General features: G+C 40.0%; 1 protein-coding gene across 3 annotated transcripts in view; it reads left to right on the top strand.

Annotated features, from left to right (window-relative positions):
* Positions 1 to 3681: 3681 nt before the first annotated feature.
* Positions 3682 to 13165, top strand: part of csgalnact2 (chondroitin sulfate N-acetylgalactosaminyltransferase 2) — a 54075-nt gene continuing 44591 nt past the window's right edge. For 2 of the 3 annotated variants that reach the window (XM_051922812.1, XM_028794173.2), the window contains exon 1: positions 3682 to 3837. The gene's annotated coding sequence lies outside the window, so the exon portion shown is untranslated. Of the gene's footprint in view, positions 3855 to 13165 lie in introns of all 3 variants that reach the window. The other variant, XM_028794174.2, reaches the window with a different exon arrangement.

Here is a 13165-nt window from a genome sequence, read left to right as displayed (position 1 = left end):
CCATACCACATGCACTTCAGAACAGGTCATAGACCTGAAGCTAAACATGTTCGGGCCCAGCCTGTAATTGGATGGGAGACCAACCAGGAAAAAGCTTGGGTTGCTGCTGGAAGAGGTATTGGTGATGCCAGCAGGGGTGCCAACCCCGTGATCTGAATGTGGATCCCAATGTTCCAGTGCAGTGATAGAGACACCGTACTGTAAAAATGGCGCCGTCCTTTGGATGAGATGTAAAACCGAGGTCCTGACTCTCAGTGGTCATTAAAGATCCCTGAGCATCCTTCGTAAAGAGGAGGGTGTATCCCAATCTCCTGGATAATTTGCCTACCATGGCCTGGTCATTCTGGCTCCCTAATCATCCTCTGCCTCTGATTGGCTAACTATCTCTCAGCCCTACCCCACCTAACAGCTAATGTGTGGTAAGCCTACTAGTGCAAAAATGGCTGCCATTCAGGAGGTTGCTGCACATTAGTGGCACTTGAAGTGGCTCTCCACGCACTGTGTAAAGTGCTTTGAGTACTTTGAAAAGCGCTATATAAAAGTAATGAATTATTACTATTATTATTTGGCCCAAATTACAAGTGCAAGGCTGCAAAAACAGAGAGTGAGGGTATTCAGTTGGCCTGATCTCATATTGAGAATATGTGGCACATTAGCTAAACTTAATCAACATGTGTCTTCAGTATCCAAACACTTATTAAGTGTTATTAAAAGAAATCATTAAAGGTTACAGAATTGTAAACACTTAACTATAACAGACTTTTTGAAGTGTGTTACAGATTTGACACCAGTGTATAGTTTCAAAAAAAACAATTAATTTACAAGAGATGCCTACTTTGTTGGATGCCTTCATGTTGTGATCTACTTGACTCAAACCCCTAAATGAAGTTATAAAAAAGAATGAGTTAACAAATATCAAATAATGTGCTGTTTCAGTGTTTTCAATATAGTACAGTGGGAAACAAATTACAAATTACTCCTTTTTGTTTTAATTAACATGCTCCATACTGTACAATCTTTGGAATTGGGGTTATAAGAGAAACTTGGAATGACTGTGTATTAAACCCCCATGTAGTGTAACTGGTGAAGTGGCATCAGAGTACAAAATGGCAGAATGAGCACAGCAACAGGAATGGGACTCAGTACCTCCAACACATCAACCCTTAACTTTAGGATTTCCAAATAGGGATGGGTCAGTATAAGTATGCATAGCCAATCAAAGAGATATACAACTTATTTTTCACTTGTACTGTATAGTGCTCCGGCGGCACGGTGGCACAGTGGGTAGCGCTGCTGCCTCGCAGTTGGGAGACCTGGGGACTTGGTTTGCTTCCCGGGTCCTCCCTGCGTGGAGTTTGCATGTTCTCCCCGTGTCTGCGTGGGTTTCCTCCGGGCGCTCCAGTTTCCTCCCACAGTCCAAAGACATGCAGGTTAGGTGGACTGGCGATTCTAAATTGGCCCTAGTGTGTGTTTGTGTGTGTGTTCTGCAGTGGGTTGGCACCCTCCCCAGGATTGGTTCCTGCCTTGTGCCCTGTGTTGGCTGGGATTGGCTCCAGCAGACCCCCGTGACCCTGTGTTCGGATTCAGCGGGTTGGAAAATGGATGGATGGATGGATGTACAGTATAGTGCTCTTCAGTGAGTGCAAGCACAGAGTGCTGTGAACAATTTTCAGTTAAAATGCAAATATAGATTGTACTAATTACTAAATACAGAACTGGTACGCATAAAGATGCAGATTTGTTAAAACACACAAAGAACAAGGTAGAAACTGATTAAACATAAACAGAAACCAACAATATCTGCTCATTAATTAAATGATGAACGATGGCCAGTTGACAATGTGGGCGATTAAAACTGTAGAAGAAAAAGTCAAAAATAAAGTCACAAACCTATAGACATCAGCCAACTGGCCACCTACCCCCTCCTGGGTTTTCTATAGTGGAATCTGTGCTGGCCACCCAGTCTGATGGGAGAATCTTTCTATCCAATGATTCCAACTCTCATTTATCTGAGATGAGATGCAGGAAGTAGCCTGGCAGTAGAGCCATGGCACCAAGTGCCACATACAGATACCATGAAAAGTAACAGAATAGAGGAGGGTTAGTAATGGTTTAAAAATAACGTGATATGTCTATTTCTGTACAAATGACTAATAAATGGAAATGTAGTATGCACAGCTAATCAGCAGCTGTAGGCAGGGAATGCTGGACTAAAGTTCTGCAGTAAGTCTTCAGCCTGGATTTAAAAGCTGAGACTAAAGGAGTAGCTCTTATATTAGCATTCATATCATTACACAACCTTGGAGCCCTGTAATTAAAAGCTCAACCACCCATTGTTATTTTCCTCATACAGTTCCTAAGCATTCTAGCCAGTTCAGAGACCTGGGGAACCAGTGCTGCAAGCAGCAATGGACGTAAAACAAGGTTGCAGTCCATCACTGTTAGCCAGTTTAGGGTCACCACTTAATGCAGTCTACACGTCTGTAATAAGTGTGAGGAAAATATAATCAGTTTTCATAAAACCTCTTGTTAACTTTTTACAATTTCACCCCTCACTGATTTAGTGCAGTAATTGAGCCAGCTCAGTTCTGCAGGTGGCAGTGGCTGCAGGCTTCATTTCAACTTGTCTTATAAGATTTGGACTTTTAACACCAAGGTAATTATCCTGTGAAGTGTGTGTCTACCCTTGTTGGTGAGCTTTGACTTGCACCCACTCTTTCTTTTTGGAGTTGCAGTTTGTCTGTGTTTGGCATATGCTGTGGATTATTCCCCTTGGCACATGTAATCATTTTTAAATTTTTGTGACCAAGGCCTATTTGGCCTATTTTGTTCTCCTTTGTTCCCTCTTGTTGTCATGTATTCATGTATCAACAGGGGTAGATCTACCATCAGGGCATTCTGGGTGTTCACCCATCTTGATAAACAGTTGAGTATCTGTGAGTCAAAATTACTAAGATGTTTCCCTCACTCAATGAAATGCTGGAGTACACGCAGACAAGGGGAATGACCCCACTCAATGAAACAATCGAGTATTGTGTGCCAAAATGACCAAGAGAAGGGTACCCCCCTGGAGGCTGATGAAGCGACAGAGTCTCGACTGAGGGCATTCGTGTTTATTATATTAAATGTGCTCTGGTTTCCTTACTCAGTCCAAAGACATTCAAGTTGGGTGGATTGGCAATGCCAAACTGGTCCTAGTGAGTGTGTGTGTTCATCTTGCAATAGACTGGCAAGGAACAAATGCTTCCTGGCATGAGCTCCAACTGCACTGTGTTCCTGCACTGGCTAAATGTGTGGAAGATGGATAAATGGATGCTTTCTGTTCGACTTTTACACCTACAGGAACAATGGGCACAATAGTAAAACCATTAAAAATGTAAGGTGTAACATTACATATACAATTGGTAGTGTGATTTTGATTGGGTACCACCACACTGCCCCACTGGAGCCTTTACAAGCGCCTCGGCCACCTCAGACTTAAAAATGACAAGTAGGTTCCCAAATGGACAAGTGGATGACTTACTGTGTGATACGATAGTCTCGCGTTTAGTTCAAGGTTGCACGCTGCTAGGTCAAGGTGCTGCTTCCCGTGGACCACGTTCTAAAGAAACATCCACGGGTTGTTCTAAGATAGTAAAGCATCGGCCTTTTCAGGAGACGCTGTTGCTTTAAGAGCGGAGCCGCGAGAGGAGTGACTCATTTCCACAGATCGACCGGAAGTCGCATTCATTCTCCCCACATACGAACGCTCCTCGCCAGCCGCTCATCGATGGAATTGAGTTTCGGCGCTCAGCCGCGGCATGTCAGCACTGTCTTGGCTCCAGGAGGCCGCCTAAGGTGGGTTGTGCTCCCTGGTGAGTTTAAGGACGCGGCGCTTCACTGGCGTCCGCACAGATCAAACGCAATTCAGCGGTTCGCCAGCTCAAAAGAGATCTGCGAAAAAAAGAGGGGGTAGGGGTGTCTCGTACATAAAAAAGAGGAGAGCGACACATTAGACATCGGAGTGAGAGTGTGACAGAGCGAGTGAGACCGGTTTGAAAAATTGCACTCGCTTGCTTGCTTTCAGCGGTGGTTTGCTTCCTCAGCTCACACCTCAAGGGCTGTGCCGCATCCAAACGGGGGTAGAGCAGTAGCTGATGCAGCCCGGATCACGCTTACCTTAACTTTAGACGTGACGTGACGTGACGTGGCGTGGCGTTTAGTTAAGAAGTGCGCGGATCAGTTCGCGGTTGAAAATCAGCGCTCTCCAGATTGTAACGGAAAATATTGAAGTGCATAAACTGTTATGATGGAGGAGACTGCCTATTGCATGCTAGAAAAAGGTGGTATGAACTAGGTGCCTGATTTTTCTCGTATTGAACCTCAGCCATGCTTCATGTTATATAGGACATTTCACAGTTGGCTCCAGCCAACGCAACAGCAAGTTCACAAAGTAACTGAAATGCAAGGTAAGATTACTTGTCAGATGTATGTTAGGAACTGATCGTCAGATTCTCAAATCAGCATATCTGCAACTCCTGGATGGGATTTTGTGCAAACAGTAGTGGCCATTACGCAATACAAACAACCTGAAGCTTTAGGATATGATAACTAGTAGTCTGACAAAATAATAACAAGAGTGCCGCTGTCTCTTCTTACACTATGTAGAATACACTTATGATTAAGGGAAGCAAATTCTTTTCTGTGTTTTATTCTGCAGTAATGTTGCCAGTCTGAATTTTGTGGGTAGCACTTTTTAGGCACATGCAGACCCTATAAAATAAAGTGGTACAGAAGCAGCCTGGCCACACGAAAGGGTAATACAGCAGTGATCAGATGGCTGCTCCATATTTTTCCCATTAGCAGACTTCTTTGGAGTTCACCCCACTTGCTTGCTCTTAGCTTCACATCTTTTACTTAGTAGCTGTCTGTTCCCGTCTTACCTACATAACATAAAAATGTGATTTCTGCATTCTTTGCACTGTACCAAACTTCCCAGTGCATATTTCCGAGGTCTGTTCATGTAACCTGAAAAGCAGAACACTTTTAAAACAAACACAGATGCTTACATGTGGGTAACATGCTTGGCAACAGTCTAAAGTACAATATTTTTTCTTGATTTCTACAAAGTGGAAACTTTCTTGGTTGCATATGTGTGGGAAGGATGGATGTTGCACATGGACATACTTTATATGTATGCATTGGGTTTGAATGCTTGTACCAACACCACAAGGGTGCCCACCATAAGATGCATGTGGGAGAACATTCTTGTGCTGTCCGCAGTCAGAGAGGGCAGTACAGTCAAGTGTTTCATGCTTTGGACTTCAAAACATAAGTTTAGAGGTTCAGTCCTCATCTCCAGCTCAGTGTGTGATTTATCCTGCCTCTGTTCTGTATACAAGAAATACACAAATAAACAACTATACTACAGTGTTAATTTCAAAATAATATACAAAGGCACTATATCAAATAGATATTGATTCTTTGGTATTCTCAACCAGCTGTTTTGGCATTGGAAAAAATATGAGGTTTCAGCTTTGTGATAATTTTTATGTCATTGAGGTTCTAATTTGTGAAGAAAATGGTAGAACAAAATTAGGAAAGCCAGTAATAAAAACGGATGGATATGCAGATCAAGAGTTGAGTAAAGGAATTGGAGCAAACAGACTGACATAGTTAGGGCATGTTGAGCAAAAGGTAGAGAGTGACTGGCAGAGGAAGCTAACTGTCAGAGATGGAGTGTTTAAGGCCAAAGGCAGTGTAGCAGGCATGATGTATTTACCCCTGAGAATGCCCAAAATGGCAGGAGTGCAAGAAAAGAGTTTGGTTTTACTCGGATTACTGGTAAAGTAAGGCGAGGCTAGTTAAATCCTTAGCAGTTACTGTGGTTTTCTCCATATTTATACCTTCGTTAAACAATGTGAGCTACACATGACTGTGTGTCTGTAGTTCTTATATCATTTCACTTTTTTTTTCCCCTGCTGGCTTTCTTAGTTAGGGGTAACTCTGCCCACATTCTCCAGCTCTAAACTGTTATTTGTTAAACCTAAGTTGCCCTCTCTGTATGTCATGTAAATATTTGAGGATTAAAAGCATTGATGTTTATGTGTGAAAATTTACTTTTGTTTTCTGAGTGAGGGAGTAGCTTGAAAAAGACTTTGCGCCATGCAGCTGATGCATACTGTAGTTGTAGGATGTCTGTTTATTTCGTAAAAGCAAAAGACGCATATTTATAACATGAAATCTGTTAATGAATGTCTGTGGTAAAGGGTTCTGTGAAATGTTGGGCACATCCTGATAACCTCTGCGTAGGTTAGAGCAGTATCTTTTTTTGTTATTTTTCTTTCTGCAAGCTGCTTTACAGAGATAGTAATGTTTCTTTTTTTTGTTATTTTTCTTTCTGCAAGCTCTTTTACAGAGATAGTTAATGTTTAAAAAAATACATACAAGTTATATGCTAAAGTACTCAGTTAAGGACTGAGCTATCAGTGTATGTAACTTTCTTTTTCTTTCTTTCTTGGTAGCAATGTACTCTTTTAATAAAATGCATGGTTAAGGATTGATTTATCAGTATTTATACTGCACTTTTCTTTTGTCCTTTCCTAGTAGCCAGTAGACTTTTTAACTGATCTTAGCCCACTCATTTCTTAATAAAGGTGTACCTCATGGCGTATCTTAGGCTTACACAATTATTGTTAGCCATGCTGGAGATTACAATTTAAAAAATTCAATCATTCTTTCATTCTTTTCTCAAACCTGCTTAATCCAGGCTCATTGGTGGTTGGAGGTTATGTTGGCATATTTTAGCGCAAGGCAACCCTGAACATGGCACCAGTCTATGACAAGACTAAATCATAATTACACCTACACTGAGGCAACATTACAGTCGCCAGTTAACCTAACTTATTTGTCTTTGAGATGCGGAAGGAAAATCTATGCAGACATGGGGAGAATGAACAAATTCCACATGGCAAGCAAACAAAGTTGATATTTTTCTGCCTTAGTTTTGTAACACCTAATCTATTCAAAACTTCAAGTTTGCCCAAGTATTACCATGAACGGTTCTTTTTCCATCCATCCATTTTCCAACCCGCTGAATCCGAACACAGGGTCACGGGGGGTCTGCTGGAGCCAATCCCAGCCAACACAGGGCACAAGGCAGGAACCAATCCCGGGCAGGGTGCCAATCCACCACAGGACAACGGTTCTTTTTTTCATAACATATTCCATGTTGCTACAGTTCACAGTATGAAAAAATACTCTGAGATGCATGTAAAATTTAATAGTTACTGGCTTCCTTCTGTGCTTTCAAAATGTTGAAGTGTTCATTTTAAAAAGACTATTACCATATACCTTACTTGCTCATTTTATAATTGTAAGCATTTTTGTTTTATCATTGGTCAGTCTTCATTACCTTGAAATGGAAGATTCCATTCTTTCAGTTTTTTTTTTTTTTTTTTCAAGGTTATTTCCCTTTAATCCTGTAGTCACGATTGTCTCCTGAAGTTTTTGTTAAATGTTTATATTATTTTGGTAAAAGGGATATCAAAACTGCTTGCAGTATTCTTGATTGGGTGATGCACTCCTTTGCACCATCCTTGGCAGTGTTTTCCCCATAGAAGGCTGTGTGGCTCAACATTCTGTTAACTGACTCAATAAATCCTGAGTTCCCTCTGGTTGGAGGACTCTTGCGTCACTCTCATTGTCATAAGGGGTACTCTTAAATTTCAGATATGTCAAGTACTGTTTCACAATGACATTTACCTTTCCTTTGTAGTAAAGCAAATAAAGGCTATCTTTATCTGCACTTATCTTTGCAAGGTTGAAAATCTGTTCAGGTCCACCTGTTAGGATTTTGCTTTTTGCAAGGTAACTTTAGTGTCATAAATGATAAATAGAACAAACTGATTGTTAATCTATATATGTTTTACATGAATTCAGGATCGTTTTTTTCATTGTATACACATAGAGTACAAAACATTTTTTCAAGTGGCATTTAATCGAAAACAATGGATCTTAATGTTATGTTTTATCTCTATTTACCCTGTGTACTTGGTGACCTGACACAGAACAATTGTTGTACCATTATCAAGTGTGCAGATTGTGAGTAGAGATTCACTGATAGTACACACACACACACACACACACACCCCCCCCCCCACACACACACACACACAAGTACTAATATCTTTTATCCACCTCCTTGAGTATGAGATGATTACTGTTGCCCAGGAGTACAAGGGGCACAAGTTCAAAAGTGGAGCCTGGGAATAGCCCACAAAATATGCAGCTTGTCAGCAAATCATTGTGTAAAAAAACTTAATTACAAAAGAAAAGAAGAGCGCTGTATAGTGGACTTTGTTTCTGTGTTTATTAACTGCACCATTTGTGGAAAACAATTTATTATGCATATATGGCACTTCGACTAGGGTTCATACATGTAGATCTGAATTTAGAATGTATTTTGAGTATTTTACAGTTTAAATCTTGAAGTTTGAATTGAGAGTTTAAAATCTGTTCATTTATTTTTGTGCTACTTCAGATACTACTGTGTGACTTGGGCTCATCGTGTTCCTCCAGCTGATGTTAGATAGCTACAGTACATTCAGACTTCACATGGTGACTCTGCAAGAAGTGTTCACAGGTCATGTGCTGTAAGGTGGCAGTCAGTATGTGAATGTTGGGGCATCACATGTAGCAGTTGTCTTATACACGGATTATAAATCATTACAGTTTAACAATTTAGGGCATTCAATCATACTCCTCCACAAACAATGCTCAGTTTATGCAGAATAAATTTGCATGGCTTCTTGTAGCTGGAGGCTACAAGAAGAACTAGATGCATTGTGTAAAGTTAAATTGTTGACAATAATGAAGTAAGTGTTTTTGGCCCACTCTCCAGTTATTTCCTTTTGAAAATCGCACATCGTACAAGAGACCCAAGCATGAAGCTTCTGAAGCCCAAATTCGTGTGACAGTGTAGTTTTGTTTTACAGTCATCTTTTTCAAATTGATTGAAATTCAGTTCACAAAAAATGAAAAACAAAAATTAAAAGTGCATGATTTTGTGCATTAACTCTGACTTAATGTTTTCCTCTGTGGGATGCCAAATTATTTTTGTGGGTAGAAGTGGCAGAAAAGGAAAAACACATAGGACTAAACTAACTTGAGTCTTTGAAAATATTTTATTCTTTACATTTCAGGTTTGGCATAAATGTAAAGGAGATGACCTGCATCATTATTTTTAGTTTCACCTCTTTGGCATTGCCTGGTGCAAACTCTGATGAAGGGTCTTGTCACATATATATTTGTTCTTCTTTATTTCACCTTATACAATTTCTTGTATTAGGAATTTGTTAGTTTTCGCATACCCCTTGGGGTCAGAGCGCAGGATCAGCCATTGTACAGCGCCCCTGGAGCAATTACAGGTTAAGGGTCTTGCTCAAGGGCCCAGCAGAGCAGTGGCCTTTTGGCAGTGACGGGGATTCAAACCGGCAACCTTCGGGATACCAGCGCAGATCCTTAGCCTCAGAGCCACCACTCTGCCCAATTGGGGTGCATTTCCTGAAAACAATTGATTTTTAGTGAATCACGAACAAGATAATGAATGATGTTGGTAAAGAACAAAGGAGTTTTGCAAGAATTTCCCAAAGCACATCATTATCCAACATTTAATGAACAAATTTAAAGTACTTCTTTGTTGACTCCTCCCCAGCGTCCACATCACTAAAGCATAGGCTGTTGATAATAGAAGCATTGATCCCATGCATATCATTTGAATATATTTTATATTGTCACGCCAGATATGTTAAAAAAAAAAAAAATAAGAAAAAGTAATAAAAAATAAAAATCAATTAACCTCCTAATTGTTATGTTTACCCCCTGGAAAACAAGCCAAAAATCTTAAGGATTTTTTTAGCAAGAAAAAAATGTTGTAATGTGTAAATACTAAAATATCAACATAAATACAGTAGGGAAGGAATGTTTAGTGTCTACTGCTGTACAGATGCAGATTCAGTACATGTCCTTCGTGTGAAATATTTAGAAACGGACATCAACGAACAGCCCAACGTTGCAATCAGGATAGTAGAAGTGTATTTCTTATAATATTGTGTCTGTTTATTGCGCATTAGAGGTTAAAATGCCAGTGCCTGAACCGCACGATCGATATACCCGCTGTGTGATTGTAGGATACCGCAACACTTAATGCTTAGTGACTTCTGCATTTCCCCAAAAATTAACTGACATTTGCTACATTATGAACAGTGCTTGGGGAGCTAACGTCTTCTCGCCCTTCTACATGATTGGAATCATTTTGTCTTTTTTGCCACACGCACCATGATGAAGATTCACGAGATCGAATTCTCCATGCATTCCCCAGCAGTTCAGTCGAATGGTGCCATATGCATCAGTTTCATAACCTGGGCCGTATGATGTTCATTTTATATTGTCATCACTGTTGTTTGATTCAGCTAATTCTTCAGTTTGTTTTTTCTAAAACTGGCTTTACAGCTTCTCATTTACAACCTCAAAAGTGTTTTGGTTGAAGGCTCCTCCCCACTCATAAATATGAATGAGTTACCTTATATCTATGCATTTTGCCATTCTATTAATGGTTTTTAGCAGCATAATGTTTTTTCATCCACTAGATGGCAGCATACTACTGTCCCAACAGTTACTCGGGCTTTACACTTTGAAGTGGATCATTAAACGTCTCCCTGAGTCTAACTTGGGGTCAACCGTGATATAACAAAACACGCAAGAGCATCCAAAATAAAGGCAAAATAAATTTAACCTATTGATTGAAAATCTATAAATCGGTTCAAAATGTGATGAGAATTCTTTGCAAAAGGGAGCATTGGCAAGCAGTGATAAGAAAAAGGAAGCAACACTTCACAAAAGAGGAGATAAAACAACTTATGGAGGAGGTGACAAAAAATAAAGAAGTGTTTTTCAAGGCTCCTGGAAGCCTCTGAAGACATCTGCAGGCGCCAGTATCACATCTTCTTTGTGCCCAGAACATGCTCTACAACAGTTAGTGTTGCATGTTATACATTTCTTCACAGTTGAGGGATTCAAAACTGGAGCTGGCAGGTAAGAGGATACCGACTGTCTCCCAGTAACCAACAACTGCACCATGCCTTGTTATCTGATTCAGACATAAGCATCATGTGTCTACTTGACCACAATGTTTGTAAAAAGTCCCTGATGGTGGTATATGACTTGTTTTGATCACCTATTGTGACAGGTGTAGCTGGGATTCAGGAGGCTGTTAGAAGGATAGGAATGAGCATTCCATCCATTGTACCTATACTGCCAGCTGTGCCTGCAATGGCATGAAAACCAATGCCAATTTTAATATCATGTAAGGCATTGCCTCCTGTTGAAAGTTGTATGTAGTTGCATGCATGGCACAGTGGTAATCTGGTCACTGCATGTACAGATTTGGGCACAGCAACCTTGATGAGGTTGTGCGCATCACCAGTGGTCTACAGAAATCCACGTGTGGCACATAAAGGAAGAGCCATTGGAAGCTGTATAGTGGGACTGAGGGCAAAATTCTGGCAATATTTCTCTATTGATTGTACGAGGAACGTTCAAAAACTTTCCACACTTTTTTTTTTGTAACTCTATTTTATTAAGAATTTCAAAAACAAATCACATCACTATTCTACATAGTCACCTTTTTTGCGATGCAATTTTCCCTGTGTCGTATCAACATTTTAATGACATCAGCAAATTATGTTGCCACTGATGCACAGTTGCTTTCACATCAGGGTTCTTTCTTCATTCCGTGTGGTCATGGCTGTAGCTGAACGTCCAGAGCACTCTGCATCCATCACACTGTTATGGCCATTTTTGAACATTTCAATCCAATCATAGATGACTCTAAAAGAGAGAACTTTATCCCCATACTGAGCACATATGTGGTGATGAATTTGTGCCCACAAAAAGCATATGACAGAACTCTTCTATTTCGTGCAATTTATCAGTTTTGCAGCCATCGTCACCACAAGGTGACAACTCTTATACTAAACTGCAAGGGCAGCCGGCTTACTAGACATAACTAGTCACATGACACTCTCAGACACGACCAATTACTACTCCTCCCTCCTTCACCATTTCCAACAAAAATATAAAAGTGCAGAATCTTTTTGAACGACCTTTGTAGATTATTTAGAAATTTCGAGGGGTTCATGTCCGTCTACAAAATAACATTTAAACCAGCTTCTTGGGCGGTGCTGTCTCAAAAGACATCTCTGTTGGAGTTGCACAATTTTATGGATAGTTTAAATTGTTTTTGCTGATACTAAGATTGTATTGCATGTCAAGAGTAACTCAATGCTGAAATTAATGCAAGGTAAAGCAGACAATTGTCTTTTTTTATTTGAATGAATTTTTTCTTTAAACGTTGAAGTCATATTTATTTACTGAAATGCATTGTTATATCTGCATTCAGCTTACTGTGCCCTGAATTTGTCTGCTGTAGTTTGATTGCTAGCCTATTATAAGTTGTGCTGCGCCTGTTCTTGCACTTTAAAATGTCTACAGGGCACCCATCTAAACATGAAAACAAAAGCCTTAAAACTTATGAAAATATGCTGGTTTTCACACCAAGGATGTTGTCTAGCTTTAATCTGCATTTTAACGCTAGAATCCATGAAGCCTATGAAAAAAGTCGTAATCCCAGGCCACCTTAAATTCTTTTGCACCTCTCCATTAGCGTCTTTGTTTTACAAATGTGTCAATAAGCACAAACAGCAAGCAGCCTGCTATCCCATTCCCTGCTGAAGTTTTTATCTGGGTGTGAGGTTCCTTGAATTGTATAGGGTAAATAATATATCGTTATTTGGAATATGTGCATTTCATGTGTGTTCCGTGTCTAAAACAATCTGGGTAAATGTAGAATGACAGGAAATGCGAGTACAAAAGAAAGGTTGAACACTAACTAAAAAAGAAACCTTTTTCATGTTCTACTAATAATTGGCAAAATGCTGATGTGATGTGTATAATAATGTGCGAAAACTGAAGTCCAAATATGAAATAAACACTTTCACAAAAGGTTCAGGTATAACAAAACGAGTGCACTTTTATCCAGGACTGTAATCAAAGGAAAAGAAATTGGATTAGAGCGAGAGAGAGAGAGTGTGAGAGTGAGCGAGAGAGAAAGAGAGCGCGAGCGAGC

The sequence above is a fragment of the Erpetoichthys calabaricus genome, chromosome 2, assembly GCF_900747795.2.
Source record: "Erpetoichthys calabaricus chromosome 2, fErpCal1.3, whole genome shotgun sequence".
Classification (NCBI taxonomy): Eukaryota; Metazoa; Chordata; class Cladistia; order Polypteriformes; family Polypteridae; genus Erpetoichthys; species Erpetoichthys calabaricus.
Note: the sequence above shows the minus strand (reverse complement) of the source record. Positions and strands in the feature narration are given on the sequence as shown.